Source organism: Myiozetetes cayanensis, unplaced genomic scaffold, assembly GCF_022539395.1.
Source record: "Myiozetetes cayanensis isolate MyiCay16 unplaced genomic scaffold, myiCay2020 scf2-11, whole genome shotgun sequence".
Classification (NCBI taxonomy): domain Eukaryota; kingdom Metazoa; phylum Chordata; class Aves; order Passeriformes; family Tyrannidae; genus Myiozetetes; species Myiozetetes cayanensis.
This window is the reverse complement of record NW_026087411.1, coordinates 9,447,622-9,473,701: the sequence shown is the minus strand read 5'-3', so window position 1 is coordinate 9,473,701 and position 26,080 is coordinate 9,447,622. Positions and strand designations below refer to the sequence as shown.

At 44.8% G+C, this 26,080-nt stretch overlaps 1 long non-coding RNA gene across 1 annotated transcript; it reads left to right on the top strand.

The window, feature by feature from the left end:
• The first annotated feature begins 1,190 nt into the window (after positions 1–1,190).
• On the top strand, positions 1,191–22,547 carry LOC126639817 (uncharacterized). The gene is made up of 3 exons (XR_007628888.1): positions 1,191–1,504; positions 14,652–14,839; positions 22,302–22,547. It is a non-coding gene; the product is annotated as an uncharacterized LOC126639817 (long non-coding RNA).
• Positions 22,548–26,080: the final 3,533 nt, after the last annotated feature.

The following is a 26,080-nucleotide window of genomic DNA, read 5'->3' as shown; positions in this document are numbered from 1 at the left end:
GATCCAGGCGAAGCTGATTTGGAGAGCAGACATGTCTTAACAGCATTTCATTTTCCACTATTAGAATTGCACGTTGACAGATTTCAAATTTCTAAGTCCCAGTAGCCTGCTTGGAAGTGGTATGTCTTTATCAGACCAGTTGTGGCCCTTCTGGAATGTCTCACCGGCTTCATCCAAGCCTTGTGTTTGGAGTACGTTCCTGATGAAAGCAGATTGGGCCTTTGGGGAAGGAAGGGCTACAAAGCATTTCCTAAAGCACTTTTCTCGAATTGCATTGTGAGAAAATACACCTGAAGGATGAGATTAGGATTGAGGCAAATGGGATTTTGGTGGATCAGTTCTTCTCTGAGAGTATAAGAAATTTAGGAAGTCCAAGTGATGAGCCTGAGGTAGCCAGAGGGTTTGACACAGAGGTTTCACCCTTCCAGAAATATAAGGCATGAACTTAAAGCTAATGTTAATTTGCTGACATCTTTTTATTTTAGGAATGCCTTAGAGCTGTTTTCTTCAATTATTTTGGAATGTGAACCAAAAAAAAAAGCCATTCAGGCTGAACCAGAGGGATAAACTGCCCATCTCCCCAGTGTAATAAATACCAGCTCAAACACAAACGAAATCATCTCTCACCAGACAGAACCTACAAATGTTGTGCCATAGACTTTCTGCTGCCACCCACACAAGAAACCATCAGGCAGGAAATTAAGGACATGAAAAACAGGTTCCTGCAGTAGTAAAGCAGAGCTGGCTTGATGGCTGACGCAGGATGACGCCAGCACTGAGCTCCGAGGAGGAAAGTGTAGATGCATCTGAGTCACCTTCCTCCTGGCACCATCAGCCTCAGTTTAAACATAAAATATTTTGTAGCTATTGTTTCCACTGCTAAAATTCTTTCTCTGCAGAGGTTTGGACACGTCTCGTGTGTAAGTGGTATCAACTGGGTTTGAGCTGCTGCTGGGGAAAGCACCGTCCTTCACCTGCCTCCAGGTGTGGGATTTGGCTTGCCCAGGTGATGCTGCTGATGGATGTGGGGAGAGGGGATACGCAGAGAGGTTATAAATGCTCCCCCAGAGCTATAGCTGGGTGGTATAGGGTATCTTCCCCCCTCTGGCACAACTTACTTCCAAGAAAGCTGCAGAGGATTTTTTTATGGTTTCCTTCCCCATCATCTCCAGCTCCCCTTCAGAGTGTTTCATGGTGTCTGAATGCAGCCCTGTCTCTGGGAGGATGCTGAAGGTCAAGGTGATGGCCTGCCCTAGCTAATGCCATGGGAGATTCCAGGCTTCCCAGCCCTATCTGCAAAGCCCACCAGCAGCATGGACCTGGAGGAGCACCGCTCGCTGCTCCAGAGGGGAGTTTCCCAAAGGATAATCAGGCTCAGAGATAAGGAGTTGCTTGCCTATTTCACTGTCCGCTTCTTGCATGACTCCTTCAGTGCCACCTGGAGAACTTGCTGCCTCAGAGAAGCTGGAGAGAGGAAAGGCTGTGCCATGCAGCAAATGGCTGGGTAAGTGCTTGTTTTTGCCTCTTCTTAGCCTCAGCATCGTGGACTTACCCTCAATTGCATAAAATAAATGGGCAGTGCCAGTTCTGCCCTGGAGCACCTTCTTCCTGTGTAACAGGAGTCTTGATAAACCAGCTCTACAATCTCGTTGGGCCAGTGGTGAAAGCCTGCCAGCAGGGTGGTTGTGGTGAGCAGGGGAAGGGCGTGGGTGGGGACTCAAATATTCCTATGTCTCCATCAATATACCTGAAAAAGGAGAGGGGCTCATACAGATAAGCTGCCTTGAGTGATGATGAAATCTAGTTCAGGCTAAGTGCAGAAGGCACTGGGAAAACTGTAAGCCTTCTTGAAGGATCATTAGGGTAAAAAAAAAGCCCTCAGTTTGGTTGTTTAAATGTAGAGAATTTGCTGGGAAACTTAAAATAACATGTTTGTTATGGCTTTGGCTGAATTGAGTAACTAAAGTTCAGAGCAGGTGGTGTAACAAGGTGGAGGATCTCATGCTTATTTGCACCTGCTGTGCATTTGGCCCACTGCAGTAATGATGAAAAGGATGAAATGTAGTTTTTCATGCTTTTCCTACCCCTGGAATGCTTCAGTAGATGTACAGTGAACAGCTGCAAAGCAAAACATGTTCCTACCTGCCAGCCACTGCAAACCTGCAAAGCTGGTGTTGTATGAATGCCAAATTACCCCAGACTGGGACAATCTGCAGCAGATACAGAACACTGCAGAGCAGGAAGAAAAGACCACAAAGCTTGGGGGTGAACATACAGGTCTGACAGTAAGAACTGTTGGAGCCAGATTGAGTCATCCTCCATCCTGCTTCTTAAATCTTGGCTTTCCTGGGTTTGCCTTTACCTCTGGTGACAGTAGAATGGGATGTAGGTGGTGGGAAGGTCACACTTCTGAAGGCTCCCTTTTATCCAGTTGATGAAAAATAAAAAAATGAATCTTAACCAGGGGCAGGGAAAAGTTAATTGGAACGATGTGGTTTGTGTGCTACTCTGCCTCCAGACCATAACTCACATCAAGGGCCGCCTCCTGTGGTCACTTTGCAGCAGGCACTGTGCTAAGCAGGCTGGTTATAGCACTGACTCTGCAAGGGAGAGAATCTGACAAAGGATTGTCATCATGAAATGAGTTTTTCATCTCCGCTGAGCATATCTGGTGATGAGAGAGAAGCAATGATCTGAGGTATCAACCGTCCCTCTCTGCCGCTGGCAATGTGCCTCGTGCTTCTCCCATGTGACACCTTCTCCCGTGCTTTGCCCCCTCAGGAGCATGAAAAATGTATGTAATGTTTTATTGGGGACAGTGTAGTTTTTATTTAGGTATGAAGCAGCTATTTCTGGAGCACATCCTGTTGACTTTATCACTTGCCGTGAGGTAGAAAGCTGAAATATCAGTGGCACATCTTCATTGCCTTGGGATCCCTAGTGCTCGTGGTGTGGATAGAAACACTGGCAATGAGATTTCTAGCATAAAAGCCTCTTGTGACTTGAGCTTGCAGGGAATGGATGGGCTTTGCAGTGCTTAACTGATTATAAAGCCAAGTGTTCCCAAAAATGGCATTAGGCTTTGGGAAGGCTTGGTATGGCACAAAGCTGGCAGTGCCATCTCCAGCTCCCAGAAGAGTGTGACAATAGGATCTATAAATGACCTTTGCTGGGTTCAGGAGAAGAGCTAGCACCTCGCTGAAAAGCAGGGAATGATCCAGAAATGCGACTGCCAACCTACTAATAATATTGCTCCTTGGACACAGTTGCTGGGATATTTCATTTGTGTATCTATCCCAGTGTTTCTTTCTGGTGTATTTTCAGACCCTTCTCCTTAATCTATCTCACTGTTTGTAGCTGAATTTCTAGCTCAGGGTTCCTGGGGAAGCAGAGCTGCAGCCCCCAGGATGGTACCTGACGAGGCAGGTTTGCTTTAGCCAGGTCAAACATCCAAGTACCACATCTTCCTTCCTTCACCCAACCCTAAAATGACAGCTAGTGCCCACCAGACCTAAAAGCAGATCATCTTTTATCATCTCCTAGATACTTAACTGAATTAAACTGTTTGGCAGTGCCATGCTCTGGAGATGGATCTGTCCTGTTCTTTGAGCCCTGTGGCTCTCAGTCCAGCTGCTTGGTCTGGCAAACATTAAACTAATCCTAAAAATCCCTGCTTCTTAACAAGCAAAGTATGCAGCACCTAGATGGAAATTTAATGAGGGGATGCTGAGGAGCAAAGCTGACTGAGCGGTGACCTTTCCTCTGAGGTGAGCCAGACTGAGCCCATCCTGAGGCACTGGGATTAATGAGCGTGTTGGTTCCAGCCAAAAGCAAATGGGCATTAGTTCTATCACAGGACTGTTTTATTGGGATGCAAATTTCACAGTGCTGAACTCTGAGCTCAAGAGAAGACTTGAGCTGAACCAGGACAAAGAATCATTGAATTATCTGCAATTCCTACCACAGGCACGCTCCGGGGTCAGGGCTGGAGCAATCTATCCGAGTGTGGGGCTGGCCATCCGATATGATTTAGCAAATAACTCATTCAAGAGGAGTAGGGGGGTTCTGTATTTATACAGGTTTGCAGCAGAGTCATCTATGTACATTATCCTGGGCTGCATCCAAGGCAGTGTGGGCAGCAGGTTGAGGAAGGTGATTCTCCCCCCTCTACTCCACTCTGGTGAGACCCCCACCTGCAGTGCCGCATCCAATGCCAACTTTTCTATTGTTCTATGATTTTAGGCAAAAGAAAAAACGCAAGAGCTTCTTTGTTAGCACAGCTTTAAGGTACTTCTGAGCTTGACACTGGGAAACAGGAGCAGGAGATATCTCTGGAGGTTCCAGAGCTTCCTTGGTGGCTCCCTGCAAGGGGAAGCAATGCCACCAACAAATAAGGTTTGGGGGGAGTGGGGCATTGCATGGCAAAAAAAAAAATAATAAAAAAAAGAATAATAAAATCATTTTTAAAAAATTCCAGCCTGGGACTTGAAGAGATAGAGGGGACAACACTGATAACAAAAAGAAACTTTGAGGTTAATGCATGAGGTATAGTGCTGAAAGTAGAGGGATGAAGGAGGAAAGCAATGTAGATATTGGTCTTCATGCACTGACTTAGTCTGGAAAACTAGTACAGGGGGAAAATCCTGCAGTTGCTGGTATTAACCTCTTAAAATAGCTTAAAAAATTGAATCTATGAATTTGGTGCACATTTAATATTGGCCTTGCAAGCATACTAATACTTAAAAAAATAATATCTAGGAACTGCTTGTGTGTCATTGACTTCCATTCGTGGGACATCCATACCAGAAAGGAGGTGACCCCTTGACAAGAACCTCTTCTTTTAGGGTCAGAGGTTCTTAGGGGTTTACTATGAGTCTTAATTTACTGCAGACCTTGTTGGGAGATGGCAAGAGCTCAGACAAGAGGATCAGAATAATCACCTTGGGCCTGTTTGTCTTTCTGTGTGAGTAGTAATTATCTTCTCTGTAAGCCTCTCCTGGCTTTAGGCTGGGTTTAAAAAAAAAAAAAAAAATCTCCAAAGCATCTAAGTTAATGAAATTACTAATGCATTTAAGAAATAAAATTGCTCCATGTAGGGTCAAGTGAGTCAGTGCTCCGTGCCCTGGTGGATGCTCTGGCACATTGCTGTCTGGGCAATGCCTGGACACAGAAACTGCTCCAGTATTTCTCAAAGGCACTGAAGCGTGGCCTGTACACGGTTTCATGTTCTCAATGCCTAATTAAGCACGAGGTCCAAGGTTTTGTGGAGATGATCTACAGGTCTGTGTCTGAGCTGTACCACGTGCCTGTTTCCTCTAACAGGTTTCAGCTCCAGAAATCCAAGTCGCTTTAGTTTTACACGCGTTCAAGGAAGCCGTTTAGGTGCAGCAGGGCTCCGTGGTGGGAGTCAGGAGATGTTCTTGGGTCTCACAAAGATTAATCTGCTCTTTTAAAGTGCTAATCCTTTCGTCTAAGTTGCTGTGAGAATCCTAAACGCCTTTCCATTGCACTCCCTTTACCCAGATACACAAATCTAGTCAGGGAAAAAAAATCTTCTTCCAGCAGCGAGGAGCGAGTCGTTTTTGGTGCAAGCAGAATCCATGCAGGTTTGACACGAGTTTTCAGCAAGGTAACAGGAATTAAAGGGCACATCATGATGAGACATCCAGATATCAGGATTCTTAATGCCACAGTGTAAATAATCTCTTACCACTCCATTAAATGAGAGGCTCTCAGGGCATGCAGCTATTGTTAATGACTGCCTCCCTAATCCTGACTTTCACGGTGTGCTAATTCAAGGTCTCCCGGTGTTTTCTGCAGAACACAACTATTTTCCAGTTAGGACTGCCCAGGGAAAGGGTTGCTGGACTGAAATGCACAATGAGAGGCCACTGTGTGCAATGAATCCCTGTGGTCCCTGCTTAGAGATGCTTATTTATCCCACTTGAAGATAAAGCTGCTGCTGTGAGGATGGGGAAAAATCCTTTTCCAGGTTTAACTAGAAAGAAAGAGGAAGGCATGTTGCTAACAGACAGAAATGTCTCCATTATTGGCACAAAGCTGAGTCCAAAAGTCCTGGATTTTTTGGAAAGATGTTGAACTGCTCCTATAAAGACTTGATTTTAGACACTGTCAGCACCCCCAGTAAGTTTTTATTTCTGTGGAGCAATTAAACAATTATGTAAAAACTAGTTAAACCCAGCAAATATTTGCAGTGCAAATATTTTCCTTGGGCGGTGCTGTGACTGAAAGTAGTGCAACACTGGAAGCAAGTTGATAAATGCCATTCATTTAAAATTGCAATTAAAGAGAAACAAACACTCTTCATCTGATGCTTGGAAGAGTTTCCCACAGATGGTCAAAACTGTCAGCACATCTTGAGGGTGTTCTTTGCCACGCAGTGACAATTGTGGGGCCCTTCCTGCCGAAGGAAGATGAGAACTTTGTCCCCTCATTGCACTATGCTGTGACACCTCTTTTCACCTTTCAACAGATCCAGCTCTTGCTGATGTGTGATCCTAGGGCTGCAAAGGTGACCTGACAGCAGTGCCAGGTGGATGCTTCTGAGCAGGGGGCTCTGCTTGCTCCCGAGCCTGGTTCCTGGCTGAAAGGTTTTATTTGGATGTTTGTCAGTTAATTTCTGTGCTTCGTGTATTTTAATTACTCAGATGATAAAGTAAAGGTTTTATGATGTTCTAATGTGAACTTTAAAGGTGTTCTTTTACTGCAGAGGTAGCAGCAATTTTTCCAGCCCAGTGGCTGTGGTCCATCTTGGGGCTTGTGTCCATGTCCTGTGAGGTGTTTTATTTGTTGCTGGTTTTACTGGCACAGACCTTGTCCTTTGCTGGGACACTTAAAGGAAAAGGAGGGAGAAGAGCTCAGACTCCTTTTTGGATGAATGTGCTCTTTCATGAATGCCAAAGGAAGGGGATCCTCCAGGCTACATCTACAAAACCCCACATTGGGTGGAAAGGGGTGGTGATGAAGATGCAAACCCATCTGTTTTGTGTGCTTTGAACCACAAGGAGTATCCTGGCTGGCACACAGAATGCTCACCAAGTATGGAAGTGAAGCTTAGTCAGGCAGTTGTCGTTCCAGGGCATGAGTCTGTGAGACAAAGCTGTACCAAAGCTGGCCTCCACCACTCAGTTATGCAATTTTTTGGGGAGGGTTATGATCAGTGTTTCCATTAAAACATCAGTTTAGCCCAGCATGCCTGGAACCTGCAATTCCTGATGGATATACAGCCCTCTCTTTGGCTGTTCCATGGTTCCATCCCTCTGGCCAGGTCTCGATTACCCCTCCTCAGACACTCTGGGGAGACACAAAACCTCCCTTTGCATGCCAACGTGGTGAGGGTGGGTAGGGATTGCACCCAGGGCTTTTTCCAGCATCAGGAACAGAAATGTCCTCTCTTGTTCTCCACAAACAGCAAAAAGTTGCAGGCTGCAGGAGTGTTTGGAAGCAGCACAGCTATGCTTGTTCTAGTGTTCTATTTTTCCCAAGGGATCCACTTTTGGCTTTGTTAAATTGCTGTGTAGGGCTACATGAGCACTAAGCAGCTTCAGCTCCTGAAGCCTTTGGAAAGGGTCTGGTTTTGGTAAGGATCAGTAGAGCTCTTTTGTGCCTTGCTCCAGCTCTGAGAGCTCCATCCTTCCAGAGCAGCCTCCTAAACTAAATCCTGCTGATCAGGGACAGATCTAGTGCCTTGTTTGTTCACTGGTGACAAAACAATGTGCATAAATTCCCAAATTCCTCTGTAAATAGTTTCTTAAGATCTTTCGGGCTGTGTTTGTGGAGATAAGTGCATATGAAAAAGCAAGTAGTTTTGCAGAAGGTGAGCTCAACTCTTGCCTCTGGAAGAACTGGATAAAGCAAAGATATGTCTAGCTCTTCCAACCCAAACTATTCCATGATTCTTTGATCTGGAGGCACACTGGGAAGCGGAAAGCCCATCATGTGAAGCAAAGATGCTCATGGGCACAGTCCAGTCAGCTCAAGGCATATTATTTCTCCTCATGGAGGAGAAACCCAAGGCTGTGGTTTAAGTGACTGTAAACAAGGAGGCTCATGGCTGTGCTTGGCACTCCATCCTGGCCTGGTCACCTGCTAGGAAATCCTCTGCAGGGTGACATAACTACAGAAATGGAGGTCACAGAGAGACCTTTGCCCTTTATGGCTTAGATTGAGGGGCTGCAGTGGGGTGTGCTTGGTCCCAAGGGTGCAACCAGGCTGGAAGGAGCAAAAGGCACCTAAAACTAAAAACCTTCTCAGTGAAACTGTGTGTGCCTGTGAAGCCACACAACACAGGGTTTTACAACAACCACGGGGATTTCAGTCAGAGATGCCTCTAAGAAGAGCAGGGTAGGTAGTGCAAGGGGGGCAGTCTGAAATATATGGAAGTGGACAATCTTATATTAGGACAGCACCTTGTGGCTGGATCAGCAGTGACATTAAACCTTAAACCCATGAGTGTCTTACTGATACCTGCTGTTCAGGGTTACTGAGCTTCAGGTGCAGACTCAGCAAGCCTTGGAGCGTGGCCTGGTTTTTAATCTAAAGATGTGTAACGTTGCACTGAGCAGGAGGCTGTCAGGACCTATGTCTTGGTGTCTGTGTTTGTTTGGATCAGACCTGAGGTGCTGGTGTTGAGTGCAAGGCAGCAAATCTTGTAGGTTTTCATCCTGTACTTGCAGTATATGTGTGAAAACTGGAAAAAAAAAAAAAAAAAGGCAGGGATAAAGCACTGCTGACCAATTTCTCTGCCTTAGTGATGCTCCTCTGGAGTGAACACAAAGTGTAGAATCAATAAAAAGCTTTATTTAGAAAGCTGAGGCCAGAGGAGAAGGAGCAAATGCTCTGCAAAAGCCAGAAAGGGGTAGACAGAGCAATTACGAAAGGCAGAAAATTACACTCAACCTTTAGAGACACAAATGGGGTGCTATGTCAGCGTTTTAATCACCCATCCTATTTTCAGCACTGTGTTTGGATTAAAACCTCCCTCAATAGCATGTTCTTGGTAAATAAGGCTGGGTCAGGGGCATATTTTCCTGCTCAGCAAGTGAGATAAATATAGAAAGATGTTTTTCACCTTTTGAGGAGAGCTTTTCTGAAGGAGAAGGGAGGAGTGGGAGCTCTGAGCCTGCTCACAGGTAGTGTCTACTTTGCACATCTCTGTGTTTTTCCTGTTTGTTTGTGTTTGGTTGTTGTGGGTTTTTTCCCCAAAGGATTTTTGAGCTTTTCTGTGCCACATACTCAGAGGCGAGGCTTCCTTTCCTTTTCAGGGAGAGCATCAGCAATGTCACCTCTTGAAAACTGCTTTTTTTTTTTTTCTTTCATCCTCCTTAAAGCCCACCTACAGCTTACATGCAGCACAGCTGATGGAGCTAAACATGGGAATGCAGCAAATAGAAAAATGCAGCTCAAAGTGGAGGGTTCTCCTCTTGCAGCCCCCACTTGGCTAATGCTCTGTTATGGCCCGGTCTGGCACATTTGGAATAGCAGGAGGTTTTATTCAGGCCTTTATTGACTGGAGTGTAAATCCTCCCCAACTGCTGCAGATATTTTTGAGATAAACAAAATGGAAGTGGGTTTTGTTTAAATGAGTTCTCCCAAGTAACTTAGGCTTTAATTTATTTTTTTTTTTTAATAACCGTTAAAGGTTTTGAGGAATGAGAGTTTAAGCAATGAAGAGCAATTTATCTTGAATACCTAGAAACACGAGTTTCAAAATCACCTTCTTCCAGTTCTTGATGAGCAGCTGATGAGTGCAGTAAAAACTCAGGGAGCCTGGACTCCATGGACTTGGCTGCTATTTTCTAGTCATCCTCAGCTTTTCTTTGTTGAGGACTGGCTGAGCTTGGTGGCTTGGCGCTTGGGAGAGCCGTTGCCCACAGATGGAGGGTAACTCCTAGAAAAGCATCTTCTTGTAATTAATTGTAATTACAAGGGAACACACACGCTTGTCTGCTTTTTAAACCAGCAGGAGCTTCCAGGGGTTCTTTTGGGGACATGTACCTCCTCCTAGCTAGGAGTAAACCACATGGCATTGCAACCTCAGTTATGAACCCTCCTGGACTTGGAGAAGCGTTTGGATTTGTCTCAGTTGAAGTTACAGGAATGTGAGGCTTTCTCTGCCTACAGGATCATCCCTTTTTCCTGCTACAGGAATATGCCCTTAAGCAAATCACCTTAGAGAGGGTGGGATGGGCTGAAGGACAGAGCAAACTGAAAAGACAAGTTTGAGTCGGGGGCAGCAGGTCTGAGTCCATTTTGCTGTTAAAGCTTTTATATCTGGGAGTTTAATGATGCAAAAAATTAAATAGTCAGGAAAACTAGGATGAGCTGGTGGAGCACTGAAGTGAGTTGGTGCTTGTGCCGTCCCAAAATGTCAGGGTTACAGAAACTGAGTCACTTCTGTGCTCCTGAGCGAGGCTTTTCCATCCAGCTGACCGCAGCAGCACCTTCCTGCAACAAGATCTGCCTGCCTGATGCCCAGACAGCATCATCCCACCTTTCCTGGCCACACCACAACGTGAATTGGGAGCTTACTCCGTGAGACATCACATGTCTGCTCGTGAGCTGCTTTAGTAACAGTATTTTTATTGTCAGATAACATGCCCTAAATATTCAGTACACACATTCCTGTCATGAAAGAAAACAACAACACAAAATTCTCAACAGCTGTTCCTTTGTTGTTCAACAACAACAACAAACCAAAAACAAAACAAAAACAAAAACACAAAACAAACAAAAAACAAACAAAGAAAAAAACCAAACAAAAACCCAACTACAAAGCAGAACTCCAAGGTCATGTTATTCCTTTACAGGGGAGGAAATGAAGAGTCTTGAAACATTTTAGTGAGCTCGAGAATTTGCTGTTGTGCATTTTGAGATGTGAGCTTTCCTGCCTTGAGATGAGAGTCCTGCTGAAGGACACGTAGCTGCACTATTGCTGTTTGAACTTGTCCCCAGGAGTCCAGGAGGTACAACCCAAACTGAACAGTGTCCTACAGTTATAGAGGATCCCACAGGAGATCCTAGGAAAGGAGGGAACGCACTCTGTCCCCTCCTTGGATAAAGCAGTAAGGCTTGTGTTAACATTGTTCCTCTAAAAATCACTCACAGACTGTTTTTCCAATTGTGCCTCTTTACCTGATCTGTGCCAAGAAGGAAATTCAGCCTCTGGGTTATGGGAGCAGTGGTGTGTGCACACTGAGATATGCTGTTCCTCAGACAGATGAGAGCTCCAGAAATGCTTCTCAGGTGTTTGAAAAACCCATCAGCCTTCCAGTGCCAATTCTGAGAGATACTGAAAGGAGAAAGTGCTTCCAAGCAGTAGATTACCAAGGTAGCAACATATGCAGCTGTGGACTGAGTCAGCTCATCAGAAGATGCTTCCTTGCAGCGAAGTGGGGAAAATGAAATCTGCTGTTTAACAGGTGACACGCAATCCTTTGATGTCAGTTTGCCTTCTGCCCAGCAGGGAGATGCCCAGGAGATGCAATGCCCTTGCCTGTCTGTTTGCTTGACCTGCACCTGCTTGCAGGAGGGAAGGATCCAAGTCTGCTGCTGCTGCTTCTGCAGCAAACAAATGATGCTCTCCCCAGCTGATAATTTCCCTGCCACAGCTGTTTGTGTGTCCTGTTGCTTTGGTTTTTCATAAAATTAGGGTATCAGGCTGCTTATGAATAATTTTTATGCTGTGTGTTTGCTGCCAACACTTCTGGCTCATCAGGAAGCCAGCCCTCCTAACGCTCATCAGGGACAGGGAGAAATCCCCTCTGCCACTGCAGTCTTCTGTAAGCAGCACAGTTGGACAAAAGCACCACTAATTCGGTTTGGAGTAATCAGGAATCCCCTTTGGGTAGCTTGATTCTTATTTCACAAGAATATTCTGAGTGGGGAAGGACCCACCAGGATCATCAAGTCCAGCTCTTCAGGGAATGGCCCATGCAGGGATCGAACCCACAACTGACGAGTTCAGCTGTTTGACTGAGGTCAGAGTAAAGGTTGCTTTTGGGGTATAGGCAGCTTTGAAGTTGCACCAAGCTGTGTCTGCAAACTTCAGTGTTTAAAAGAGATGTCCTGTCACGTCCTTTAGTCCTTTTGGGGTTTGGATGCTGGGCCATCCAAGAAGCACTGAGGGCGAGTGATGAGTTGTGGTTCAGTGCAGGAGAACTGTGAGGCACTGGCTCTCACCTATGTGTTACTTGGATAATTTATCTTATTTAGGGCTTCTGGGCAGAAAAAAAAAGGGGTTAGTATGTTTTCTGTGTGCAGGTATTGCAAGAACAAACCACACGCAGTCAGTGCAACGTGCCTGAGACTCAACCTGTTCATGGACCAACTGTGAAATTCCTGTGCAGTGATTTTGACAGTTCTCAGAAGCAAAACAGCATTTGTTGGAGGCAATGGGTCAATCTTCACACAGATTTCTGTCAACAATGGTTTTCTTGCATAAATTGTCCTTAGACTGGTATGTATGGATTTGTAAGAATTTCTGGGTAAAGATTATCCATATGTGAACCTGGGGGGTCCTTATGTTTGAGCATCATTCCTTCTGTTGCCTGATTGGTGATAGCTTGCATTGTGGAGATGTGGTTTGTGCAGTTTTGGGGTCTCATTTCTGAGTCCACTTGGGCAGAGAGGCTCTTGCTGGACAAGACCTAATTGGTAAAATGATCCCCGGGGTTTACATTTGGAGCAGCGCCTTGGGAACTGATGGGGGTCGGCAGAGCTTTACAGGAAAATCTGCCCAGAGCCTGTTTGCATTTGTCTGCCTTTAGCAAAAGCTATCAAGTTAATGCTAATTTAAATTCTCACTTAGGCATCTGTAGGTATAATTGCATAAAGCACTGTGCATTAAATTACATCCACACATGGATTTGGAATAAGAGCCTTCAGAAAGACTACATATGTTCGCCTATTTCCAAAATACACTGGCCACTGAAGATCAAAAGCTATTAGGCATCCTTTTTTTGCTTGGAAGCGTAATTAACTAAACTTACCCTGGGTTAGTTATACCCTGCTACCAGTTCAATTCCCACAGCTCTCCCATCAATGTCATTGGGAAACACAGCCCTTAATATTTAATGAACCATTTTACTGATGGCTCCCAAGTCCATGGACTGCACAAGTTGGTTATGGTGGGTAAATAAAACCCACAAATCCTACAGAAGCTTAAATCTCAGCTGTAACATGCTGTGGTTAATCACTACAGCCATGTAATGCCTGGAACTAGGCAAGATTCTAAAGGCGAAGTCAGCCTGAAACCTGCATGAAAAGCAGAGCCAGAGGGAAAATCTCACCTGCATATGCCTTGTTCTTAGGATTCCAGAGTCAGGGTTTGGGTTTCCTTTTATTATTTTATTATGCAAAGTGCAATCTTTGAGGTGTTCCTTTAAGGAGAAATGACTCCTGTCACTTGGAGCTCCCAGGGATGACCCGCTGTGAGTGTGTTCCCTGATGGCACACGAGGACATGTGTCTGCTGGGCCAATTTGCGAGGGGGAAGGCTGTTGTTGTCATTGGAAACTTCACCACTTTGTCCTTGAAAAATTGCTAATACCTAGTTTTTGGTCTCACATAACTTTCTGCTCAGCCTGTGCATGCTGCTCTCAGTGCTGAGCTGTCTTAACACTGTATTAATTTCTTCTCCTCCGTGTGCATGGGTAGAATTGAAATCTCTCTTGGGGAAGAAGCTTGTTCCAAAGAAGTTCCTAAACAATCAACTGAAGAAAACCTTGAAATGTTCTTTCACTTGATTTAATAATCCCTGCCAAGTGCATATGGATGCCAGGTTTTCAGCCTGGTACTGGAGCTGAGCCTTGAAGAAGGAACTGTCTATGCAAGGTTCCTGCTTCAGTTTTGGGATCCAGTGCTGATTTCAGCCAAGTCTAGAGAGCAGCAATGATACACACACCATGTCTGTGGGGTTCAGGAAAGTTGAGGTTTGCCCCAAGGCAGGTGCTGTGGTACCAGTCAGATCCTGCCTGCAAGGCGTGGGCTTTTGGGTTCTCTGGGAACCCCTTCACCTGGGGCAGACCATGTCACGAGCATCTCTTGCTGGGCTTCACTCCCAAATCCTCCATTAGTGCATTTTGAGGGTTATCTGGCTTCACTGGCCGAAGATCCTCTGCTGAGGTACCTGCCCCTTTAGTTTCTTCCAGGTCCCATCAGATTTCACAGCCTTATATATTTTTAAATCCTCTGACACTTGAAGCTCTGTTCCCCTGCAAGGCCTTCTCCTAAATCCCTCAGCTCTTCAGAAGGCCCCAGGGGGACAGTGTTTGCCAAGGGTGAGCCTGTTCTGGTTCTGTGGGTGATGCCTTTTAGCAAACAGCATGTTCAGAGACACGCTCTGCTGGTCCTGCCTATTGCTTTTGCAGAGAGGAGTGAACTGGGATATGATAAATCACTAAATCTTCAGTTCCAAATGGTGCCTGGGATGTAAACAGTGTGCATAAACTCTCCTAAGTGGTTTTAGATTTGTCTCTTAATATTTCTTCCTGCCCACCACATCACTGTTGCTCTAGAGTGTGGTATCTGTTAGTAGCTCAGTCTTGTTTTGTGTGGATATTTATGCTAACATTCCATATCTTTGGGGGTTCTTTGGAAAATTTTGATATTGAATTTTTTCTTGGCTTTCAGGAAAACGAAGAAACAAAGAAAAACATCAAAAAACCCACACACACAAACAAAACGAGAAGGCAGGTGGCCACACATGGCTCAGGCCTGAGTGGTACAGGAAGAGCGTTGGCTGGTGTGCAGGGCAAGAGAAGAACCTCTGCAAGGCTGAAAGGAGCATCCCATCTCCACAGGTGGGATCCCGTCTCCAGGTGAGTTTTTTAATGGATTCTAGTGCTGGGAAGTTCTGGAAAGAGTGCAAGTCCCTCATGCCAGGTTGGATGTCTTGTTCTTAAAAATGTGCTCTTTGAGCTCTTCAAGAGCACAGTTTTAGAGTTCATCCTGGCATTCTCCATTCTTGGTGGTTCTGCCGTGGGCTATTTTTTTTTATTAACTCCCCTTTCTCCTCCCTTTTCCCTGATCTCATTCCCCCACTGGATGAGGCCTGACAGCTGGAGGGGATGTGAATCAGGTGCAACTCTGACATTACAGCTTTAAAACTGGCCCGTCTTTTTCCTTTCTCTGACGACGACGATGCAGAGCGAACCCACGGGAGAGACGTGTGGCAGGGAGGGGATTTCATCTGCTCACCCAGTTTGATGTTTAATGCATGAGGCAGAACCCCAAGCACTTGATCAGGATATCAGGGTAAGCTGCAACAGAGCATGTTGACAGCAGCACAGTGGCTACATGACAATCAGGATCAATCTGATCTATGGAAAGGTTTAATCCCTCTAGCAGTGACACTGTGACTGAGCTGAGCCCCAGCCTGGGCCTGACTTAATCCCTGAGCTGTGTAGAACCTTTCTCTGGGCGTTCCAGAGGCTGGGACAGTCAGAGAGGTTGCTTTCCATGAGCACAGGATGGCAGCTGTGTGCTAAAACTTGCTGCCTCCTCAGTAAGTGATTGGGTGAGGAGGGATTTAAAAGAAAAAAAATGTTACAGTGCCTTTGTTGGTCTTCCTGAAGTAAATTAGAAGAGGTTTGCCTAAGCTGGCTGTTGGTGATTTGTGGCTTTTTTTAAAAAATGCTTTTACTTTATGAACAAATATGCTATGAAGAGGGCTTCAAAGGAAAGATGACTAGTTAATATTTGACTTTCTGTGGCTAAATTCACCAATGAAATGTATGCTGCCTTGTTTATTGTCACTCATACTTAATACAGACCATTACCAAGCTGTTTGGTAATTGTTTATCAGCCATCAGCATCAGGAGTGGATTTGATCAATGACACCCCCAAAAGTAGGAAGGAGAGAAAGGGGTTAAGCTGCAGGCAGGAAAGGGAAGGCAGAAATCAAGCAGCAAACAATTGGCACCTGGGCTCCATTGAAGACTAAAAGTGGAAAAAAATGGCTCAATTGAAAAATCTGCCTATTGTGTGTGCCTGCAGCCTCCAAGGGAAACAAACAAACCCATTCAAAGGAAGGAAAAAAAAAAAAGCCAAATAATTAAAAAAATCCTGTGCTGTTGTGCAGACTTGGGGTGTTTAACTCTTCCCAGCCCAGGGGTGGAAATAATGTTTGTAATCAAACCATCTCCCTCGTTAAAATATTTAGTTAGATTGAGTAATTTAGTAATTTCTTAGCTTCTCCTTTTGGCGTTTTCCATCAGCAGTTGGAGCTGCTGGGGGATCCCAGAGTGGTGTTGGATGTTCTGGAAACCCTGATCATGGTGGGACAAGTGGAGAGATGATTCCTGATTTCCATTTCACAGGTATCATAAAAATACAGAACTGTTTTCCCACTCACTTCAGTGTTGCTCGGGAGGTCTCCATAAGTTTCCTAGAAGTGTTTTCAATACTTTTCTACTTTAACTGTAGTAATGACCTTCTCCAGAGTTCACAGGCTGCAGTAGGTTTCCACTGCACAGCAAGTCAGTGAAGGCTTTTTTTGCTTCCTCAGCAATGAGTTGCTGAGAACCCCTGCAAAATGTTTGGGAACCCTCATATATCACTCCTGGACCTGATCCATAGTGAGGACAGTGCACAGCAACGAGCCTGGTGCTCTCTGCTGTGTGGCCCACATCACTTTATTGGATTATCAGCTTGGAATGATGCCTTTATTCACGTGGGGCTCACCAGAATTGCTGCTTGGACAAATATTGGATAAGCTGTCCCAGTCCCAGCTTCCTTGGACAAGCAGCTTTGGAGCAAATAGTGCTAGGTGGATGCAAGGTATAATTTCAGTGAATTATCCTATCCAGCTGTATTTTGCAGAGCACAGAGATGCTTCAGCCCAGTTGTTTGCCATGTGAAATTCAACAGCCCTGATGGCATCAGCATTACCTCGAGCACTAAAGGCTCTGGGCTTCAGCAAGCAAAATAGCATTTGCAATGAAATGTGAGACTCCAAGAGGTCAGTTCTTCCCATAACACTAAAGATGTGTTTGTTCTGCCCCTTAAATTTCGATTTACCTCATTTCTGAATGGCTACTTGTGCATTTTTATGAAGTTATGTTTGAGTATGAGTGATTTGCAGGGTTTTTAAAATCACAGAATGGTTTGGTCTGGAAGGGACCTTAAAGATCATATAGTTCCATCCCCTCTGCCATGGGAAAGGACACCTTCCACATGACCAGGTTGCTCCAAGCCCCATCCAGCCTGGCCTTGAACACTTCCAGGGGTGTCTCTCCATGTTCAACCCTGCTGTAAAAAAGTGTGATGTGGGCAGTGTCAAAGGCTGATGGAGCTAATTTTAGACTATTTATACTTGAAACCAGAAGACTTTCCCTTCCATATTTGGCCAAATGAACATAAGGATTGGGTTTGTGTGCTGTAAGATATCTCCAGCAATTACTTCATTAGGCAGTGAATTCCACTGTCCTTTATTTTCTCTAAATCTTTTGAGGACATATTATTTCATAAAGTATTTTAATATGCATTTTGGTGTCATGACTTACTGTTTCAGAGATTTTTTTTTTATTATTATTGTTATACAAACTAGAAGAGATCCTTTTATTTTGCCTTTTCCTCTTTAATTTGTCCTTAGCACTGCTAAAGCAGTTGTGCTGGTTCTGAGGTTTCAGTGCATGAAAGAGCAGCAGTGGAGGGTTCCTGTTATTAAAAAAATATCTCTAGCTGTGTTTGGAGCTTTTGCAGCATTTTCGTGGCATTCAGGTATTTGTCTTAATTCTGTTCTATTAAGCTTGAAAACAGTGGTGTCATTTCAGAGGATCAGAAATTTCTGTCCATACGCTGCTCAGGCTGCTGACCTTGAGGAACTTAAAAAAAAAAAGAGTCCATCCCATGCCTGAGCCCCCAAAACATCTTCACAGTCCTGGCCAGGGGTGGTGCCAAAGCTGGTTTTTCCCTTTTTTAACATGAGATCTCTGTTGGTTTGAGCACTCCCTAGAAACTCAGAAGCTCTGGGTCCCAGGTTTCTTAATGAAAAGCACCTTCATTTTTCAGAGTACTTAGAGCTGTTTCTAGTGCCCCAAAGCTGCAGTATCTTGTGCATATTCTGCATGTTTGTGCACATTCTCCTTCTCTTTCTGGTCTAGCAAATGCTCAATTATGCTGTAAAGAGTGGCAAAGCTCTAAGAGGAGAGTCTGCTGCTACTCCAAATGTTTTTCAGCTCGGGGAGGTGGGTGGGAGTTCCTGTGAGGTTTCTGCTGGGGTCTCTCCTGCTCTGGTCGATGCCCTGATGACTGGGCTGGGTTACTGGAGCTTTCTGTCCTCTAAACAAGCTTCTAAAGGTGTCCTGCTCATTTACCTGGAGATGTTTATACTGTTGAGATGTAGGTGCAGGAGCAGGCAATGAGCTGCTCTCCAGGGAGAGGAGCTTGGCTAATTAGATGAGTGCCCTCTCAGAGAGCTACTTACTGGCAGTCCTGCTCCAAGGGGACTTTGTCTCATCTGCCTTGAGCAGAAAGCACATCCACCAGAAGTTTGACTTACAGGACTACAGAATTAAGTCACCTGCCAATGATTGTAGTGCCCTTTGCAGACCAGCCCCAGGCCCTGCTCTAACGTTATCCCTTCCACATTGTTAACAAAAATAATAGTGCCAGCGTGTCAGGAGTTCAACTAAAAGGCTAAAAGCAGAGCCGTGGTGTTTGCCTGCCTTTGTACTTTTAGACTTTTAGCAGTGTTGAATTATGAAAGCACAACTGGCAGAAGTGGCAGAGCAAGGAGCTGGAAGCCCTGCTCCCGCTTCCAGGATCGTGGATTTAATGTCTGCTCGTGTCACATACGCCGTGGGTTCCAGATCAGGTCCATTTCTACATATCCTCAACACAGAGTTGCTCCATGCGTGGGAAAGCATGGAAAAAGCCCAGGCATGGGAGTGTGGGAGTGGTGGGGACTGCAGTGCCTGGGCACAGCTGGGAAGGGGAGAGGGGTTTAGTTGTTGGCTGTAGCATCCACCTACCCACCCACCCTATGCTTTGCTCTGCCTTGCACCATCAGTCCCTTATCAGCCGAGGTTTTACCTTGAACTTCCAGCAAGGCACCCTGTCAGGAGCATGATGGTATTAGAAAGGCTTTTAACTAATTATATCTGAGCTTTAAGTTTCCACAAGGAAAAAAAAAAACCTTGAGAAATTCATATCTGCTTTGACAAAGCTCACCCCTGGTGATACTTTATGGAGCAGCTCCATCACTGCTTGCAGGGCAGTGCCACCTCCTCGAGGAGGGGAAGGGGGCAGGAATGAGCTCAGTGTGGAGGCACCAATGGCACTGCCAGCCCAGCAGCTGATGAATATTTCAGAGGACACAAGGGAGCAGTGACTTTGTGGCAGATTATACCAGCCAGTGTCCCCTCTGCTCCTGTAAATGCTCCTGCATCTGCTTCCTTTGCTAACCCACTGTTCCTCTCAAAACCAAAATAAGATGGCAAAAAAAAAAAAAGTACCAATTTGCTACTGTGCTTATTTGCATTAAAAGTAAGGGATTCTGTTAGGATGTGACAGTAGTGCACAGCATGCAGCCTGAACGTGGATTATTAACACCGTGTATTCAGCTACAGCACTAGAAAACAACATTTATGGTTGAGCTTATGGGTAAAGCACACCACAGGGATGCTCCAGCCCCAAGAAAACACACACTCGGGAATTTGGATTCAAACCTAACTCTAAGTGACATTTGAAAGAGAAGCCCAAAGGTGTTAAGACGTAGAAATACAAAAATAAGCACCCAAGTCACCTTAATTCTGCCCTGAAATGAGGTTACAAGTGGAAACGTAAATTTGGGATTATTCTTTCATTACTTAGTCTCCAGTTAAATTGACTTAGTCATGCTTACTTGTCTCATTAGTGATGAAGGAAGAATTAAGGCTGTTGGCTTCAATCATAAAATTAAAACACAAGTTGTTTCCAAAATCCTCAAATCTCTGAAAATAAGCTCACTTTCCAGATTGTGGGGCTTGATAGTTCTTAGTCATTCCTGTCCACAACATTATCTTACCCTTGATGCTCTCTTTTTCTTTTACAATACTTTCTGGCATGCTAATACTTATTAAAGGGGGAAAAAAAATTGTACACAGAGGATTCTGAGACATAACATTCTTATGGATAACAGTGCAACAGTTGTATCTACTTTTTCCTGCTTTTGGCATTTTTATGGCACATAAGGATTCAGGGAGCTGTTTTGTCTTTAGCACATACAGTAGGTGGCCAGGAGACTTATGTTGCCTGAGTTGCTTTGCAGGGCCTTTCAATCTGCTCCACTGTCCTCTCAGTGGGAATTGAAGTCTGTTTGCTCTGCAAGGCCACTGTCTGAAGTGTGTCACACAGCAAGGTTGACCAGCCAGAAGCCTCCTCAGGCACTCTGCCAGGTGGCCTCTGCCTCGCTCTCTGCATCGGAATCAGAGCTGAGGGCAAAAAATATTCATTTGGTGGGGTTTAGGAAGCAGACAAGAGTCTGCTGTTTCTTGTCTCCTGCTGGTGTGAGGAGCTGGAGTGAGACAATCAAGCTTCAAAAGCCTTTTACTTCCCATATTCATATGTATAATTCAAGCTGTTTCTAAGTGGAAAAGCCCCTTGATAGGCAGGGAGCAGATGTGACTGACTTTTGGACCTGCCAGCGTCAGGAACACAAGGTGAGTAGGCAAAATTTGCTTGGCACAAGAAAGTAGGAGGAGTCTCCTCCCAAATTGCAATTCATCCCTATCCCTAGAAGTGTTCAAGGCCAGGCTTGATGGGTCTTTGAGCAACCTGGTCTAGTGGAAGGGGGATTGGAGTTAGGTGATCTTTAAGTTCCCTTTCAACCCCAGCCATCCTGTGCTCCCTGCACTGAAGCCTGTGGGCAGGAACAAAGCTCTCTTCCCTCAACCGCTAAGAGATTCAAAACCTAAGGTGTTCTGCCTGTTTATTAACCCTCATGGGATTTCCAAGCACTTGCCCAGTCCAAGCGCTGCTCCTGAATCTCACTGCATTTTGGCATCCTTGGGCAGAGAGGCCGTGGTTCTCCCCCATCACGTGAAGATCCATCTCTTTTTAACTTAATTTTGAACGTGCCTTTTACTAGTGCCAGTCAATGGCACCTCTTTCTTGTGCTGGAAGAGAGAGTGAGCAACCGATGTCTTCACCTGCTCTGTGCCACTCAGAGCTGTGCTCTGTGTTGTAGCTGATGAGGGCTGGGGGAAGACTTAGACCTGAGTGCAGGAAAACAGGCTGCCACTGCCTTTGACCTCTCATTGTTCTCCTCGAGGAGCTACAGCTGGGGAAATGAAGAACAAGTAGGGCTGTAGCCTTTCAACAGCTGCTGTTGACAGGGCTAATAAATGGGATTTTTAACCGCTTCCTGGCAAAAGTCAAAATGTGTTTCATGCAGGATGTGATGCACAAAGGGTGGTTTCCCTGAAAAACCCGGGACTGTAATATGGAAGTTAAACTTAGCAACGCCATTGTGAGACAGAAGGGTTTCACTCCGGGTTTAAGTGCAAAACTTCAATACAGAATTAAGCAGGATGCCATAATCTCCCTCCAACCAGTAACTAAGATAAAAATATCCAAGACCAAATGCTGAAATATATATTTTTTTAGATATTTAATAAGATCTGAGCAAGAGCATAGCATTTTATTCTGAAATAAGAAATCTAATGTCAATTCATCCTCCTTAAGGTACAAGCTGCTGGAACTGTAGGTTTCATGAGACTCTCAGCTTTCCTTTTTCTTTTTCTTTTTTTTGGTTTCTTTTTGTAAGGAATGCAAGTTTCAGGACTTGTGAGGGAAAAAAAGCTGAAAATGCAACCCAAATGTATGCCTGGAACGCTGAAGCATGTCAGAACAAATAAAAAGGCAACTCAATTGGTTATTTCCATTTAAGTCCCAGCAGTTTTGGAGGCTTGTTTTGGCACGATCAATTAGCTCCTCTGTGCTTTTTCACCTTCCACTGAAGCAGTGGGAGCTTTACAAGTGCTGTTTTATAATCCTCAAACAACCTACTAATGCTTTCGTTTCCCATCAATTTGTTGCCAGGCACAAAGGGGTTTAATAACAAAATGACTGATGACTCTATTTAAGCAGAACATTAGCCTAATGACGTATGAAAGTGTAGCAGAGTTGTTAGCTCATGTACAAATGTGTTCCTTAAAGAGAGACTGAGGTTGCCTGGTCTGGTGTCCGAGTTGGTTCACTGCTATTTCTTCTTCCTATCCATCTTCTCTTTGAAGTTTTCCTGAACACTGCCATTATCTGAATTGCACTGTGGGGTTTTTTTATTTTTTTTTTTCCCAGAACAGGTGAATCTTTACCTTATCCAGCAGTTTTCTTCAAAACACCAGTAATTAAGAGCCAAAAGCACAGCTGAAGCATTTAAGAATCTGGCCAGCAGCTCATGCTCCTGTGGATGCCACAAGTGCTGTGTATGACCCCAGTGCTTCCAGACAACCCCAGCTCCTGAGGACTGGGCTAAACTGGCTTGCTGCAGCAGGGCGCTGCTTAAGCCCTGCAGAGCATCCACTTTACACCTGGGAATCAAGTCCAAAGGCTCAAGCTGGAAAACTCATGAAAGGTGAGCGACCCATGAGAGGATGAGATCTAATACCAGCACTACAGGGATCACAGTGTTTTGCAGCATGATGTCCTCTCCTTAAAAGCATGACTTAACTATTGTTGTGGTTGTGTTTTGCATACTTGGGGCCTGTGGCATGGATATCTGGCTCCCATCACCATTTCCAGTCAGCAGTCATTGGCATGTGCCTTGCCCCTTCTTTTGCATTTTCTAGTGGTCCCAGACACACAGCTGTTGCCTGGGAAGCAGCAGGACCTTGGTGCCACCTTTCAACCTTCTCAGAGCAGGAGCTGCTTTCATGATACTTGTAGGTCCCTTCCAACTCAGGATATTCCTTGATTCCATGATAACTCCAAGAGCAGCAAGTTCTTTAACGAAGGACTTGGCCAGCAGTACCGTACCATTGCTGCAGATATATTAAGGGCTGTCTAAGGGAAAGCAGGCTTTGTGCTGCATGGCCAGGCTCATTTCTGAAGCAACCAGGATGGCAGAGTTTCTGCTGAGCCCTGCATCTTCCATCTTTAATGGGAGATGTTTCATTAAAGCCTCCCAGCTCTAACAGAGTCAATCTTTGTATGAATGAAAACTCACCTGACCTCCACTTGAAACCTCTGGTACTTTTCCATTATCACACACTTAGAGGAAGTTAGTGCTTGAGCCAGTGCATTTATAAAGATTATGCAGGCTACAGCACCATTTTACAAAGGCTTTTCACTGCACGTTTATTTTTCTTCATCACTTCTAATGAGTGTTTGGCCAAGGAAAGCTCCAGCTCCATTTTTAATGCTGCTTGTCCCTGGGTGACCAGCTAAGAAATACTTACACAGTTATCCTCTGCCTTCAGCCTAAATGTCTCACTGCTGGATGAAAGGGTCCCTCCTGGTACCGATCCTCTCTGCAGAGCGTGTGTCCACCCTGGATACCTGATGACAAATGGACTGTGACTGATATTCCCTTTATACCCAGCAGCCATTTACCCTGCTGGAGTTGTTCTGTCACACTGGAGACTATGGGGAGGATGGTTTGCAAGTCTTTTATACGTAAAACACAGCTATTTATAGCCTGGATACTGTACAGGAATGGTGGGAAGTGAATCACCGAAGATGTTTTGATTACCTGAATAAGACTCAGTTTCCAGTTTATCCTAATGATGAAAATACTCTTCCCTAGAGATGAGCATGTTGTCTCCTGTCACTCTGGCAGCCCTACAGAGTAGGGCTTTGCCCCTTTCAGATCTGGCTAATTTAGGAGAAGGACCTGATTGGTGATCTGGCTGATTTAGCTCTAAGTTAAATTCGGTATGTGGTATGAGGGAGAAAGTAGTTGCTCTTTCTCATTATATCATGGATTTTTCTAGCTGAACTCAGGCCAAACCTTCAGACCATGCTGTTCAGGAAGGAAGTTCTGCCTCAACTTGGCTGGAGTTGTCATCCATGGGCAGAGACAGCTTATGTCTCTGGCAAGGCTCCAGCACTTCCCTAGGCTCTGCTTTCTGCCCTGCTCCTACTGGTTTTTATCATCTTCCAACTCAGTTTGCCACTCACAAAACATCATCTGGAGCAGCCACAGTGCAGCCTGAAAGGAAAGCCCATGGGAAGGAGCTGGAGATGGGGAGCTTCTCCTCCTCTTATCTATAAAGAACCTCACACTGGGAGCCTAAGGAGGGCTAATTAAATAGAATGGCTTATAAAATCATCAGAGACTTAATCTTGGACACGCTGATGCCTTCATCTGGTATTTCCTGCCGTTGTCCTGGATCTCAGACACCTTTAAGCCTTAAAATTTTTTAAGATACTTCTGATAGAAACAAGGAATGGCAGGTAACTCATTTTTCATGTGTTTCCAGGTGGGGCACACCTATATCATGGATATAAAGTGGGAAACCAGCTTGAAATGCAGCCCCCATAGTGCAAGGAAAACATCTGTGATGAACCATGTCCCGTGCTAGGTCCAAGATACAAATCAATGGCATTTCTACATGTGATAGAAACATTTCTATTGACTGTGGGTTTGGGTTTTTTTCCTACATTTCTGTGGAACCATGCTCTTTACCATGCAGGCTGTCACACATTGATCAGCCCAGTTTTATGCTAAGAAAAGCTGTGCTGGTGATAATGTTCTTCTGCCTGCAGAAAGAAAGGAAAAAAAATCCATTTTTTGTTACTTGGAGAATTGAAAATCAATGTTATTTTTTACTGTCTGCAAGTCAGCTATAGCAAAAGTTGGGCCAAAATCTCTGCAGGTGTAAAGTAGTACAGATGCTCTGGCTGGAGGGTGCTCGTGCCAGCTGAGCCAGATGGGGTTTATTGCTTGTTTGATCAAATTAAAGGATATTTGTGTCTCACACCAAGTGTGACAAAGAGATTTGTAAGCAGGAGCATTAAGGATGATAAAAGTCATGTATACAACTTATTATTAAATGACAAATCAGGCTTGTGTTGCCAGCACAGCCCCCACAGCGTCCCACTCCCAGTGAGGTAAAATAGGGCTGATATTTGCATGGTGTGAGCAGTGAACATCCTAAAAACTGAGAGAGGCCCCACTGTTCACAACAGCAAAGAGCCCACACCATTTCCTTCGGTGTTTCCCAGTCCTGTAAAGCCCTGGGGGCACAATGATTATGGGGACCAGGTAGTGTAAATGATGGGAGCCTGTCCTGACCGAGGAGGGATGTGCCCTGTGGGTATCAGTCCAGTCAAAAACCATGGGGATCCTTATTCCCACAGTTTCTCATGACCCTGCAAGAAAACAGCTTCAATTTCTTCCACTAAAGCCAGATGAGCAAACTGGACTTATCATCATATCCTTGAAACACCAGATAAAAATTGCAATATATCTGCCTGCAGGTGATGAGTACAATTATATCCCCCCTGCTGTTTCGTTGGGGTTGTTTTGTTTTCCCCCCCAAAGGAAAAAGCATCTTTCACTGCAGAAAAACCTGTCCTTCACTTAGTGTAGCTGGCAGCAGTAGGGAGAGAAAAGCGGCAGATTGACAGAGGAAAGACACACCAAAAGTGCTCCCAGAACGTTGCACAAAAAAGATAATCTTAAGATGTTGACCTCACAGAGAAGTGTGTATAATCAAAGAGAAAAACAGCAGTATAATGTCTTGGTTATTCCCTAAATGGGAATACTGTATACACTGCAAGCTATCCTACCTGAGAGCCTGCAGTAACATTTTTCTTCTGATTTTTTTTTCCTCCAGAACAGGAAATCTGACATCTTTAGAGGTTGACCCCCTTATTTCTGAATCCCCTGCTCTTTTTTTTTTTTCCCCATCTGCTTGATCATATTATGGTCTAGTTTTATCAAGGTACTTTGGGGTTGATAATTTGCAAGCAAACGGTGCAGCGGCATTAAATTTGTGCCCATGAGAAATCACAGGGGATATCATTTAAGCCTAAATAATTTAAAATAATAATAATAATAATAATTTGTTCCATCTCCTCTCCTTGAGTTCTTGTCGTCTTTGAATTTTTTCCTCCTTTAATATTCTGCCTAT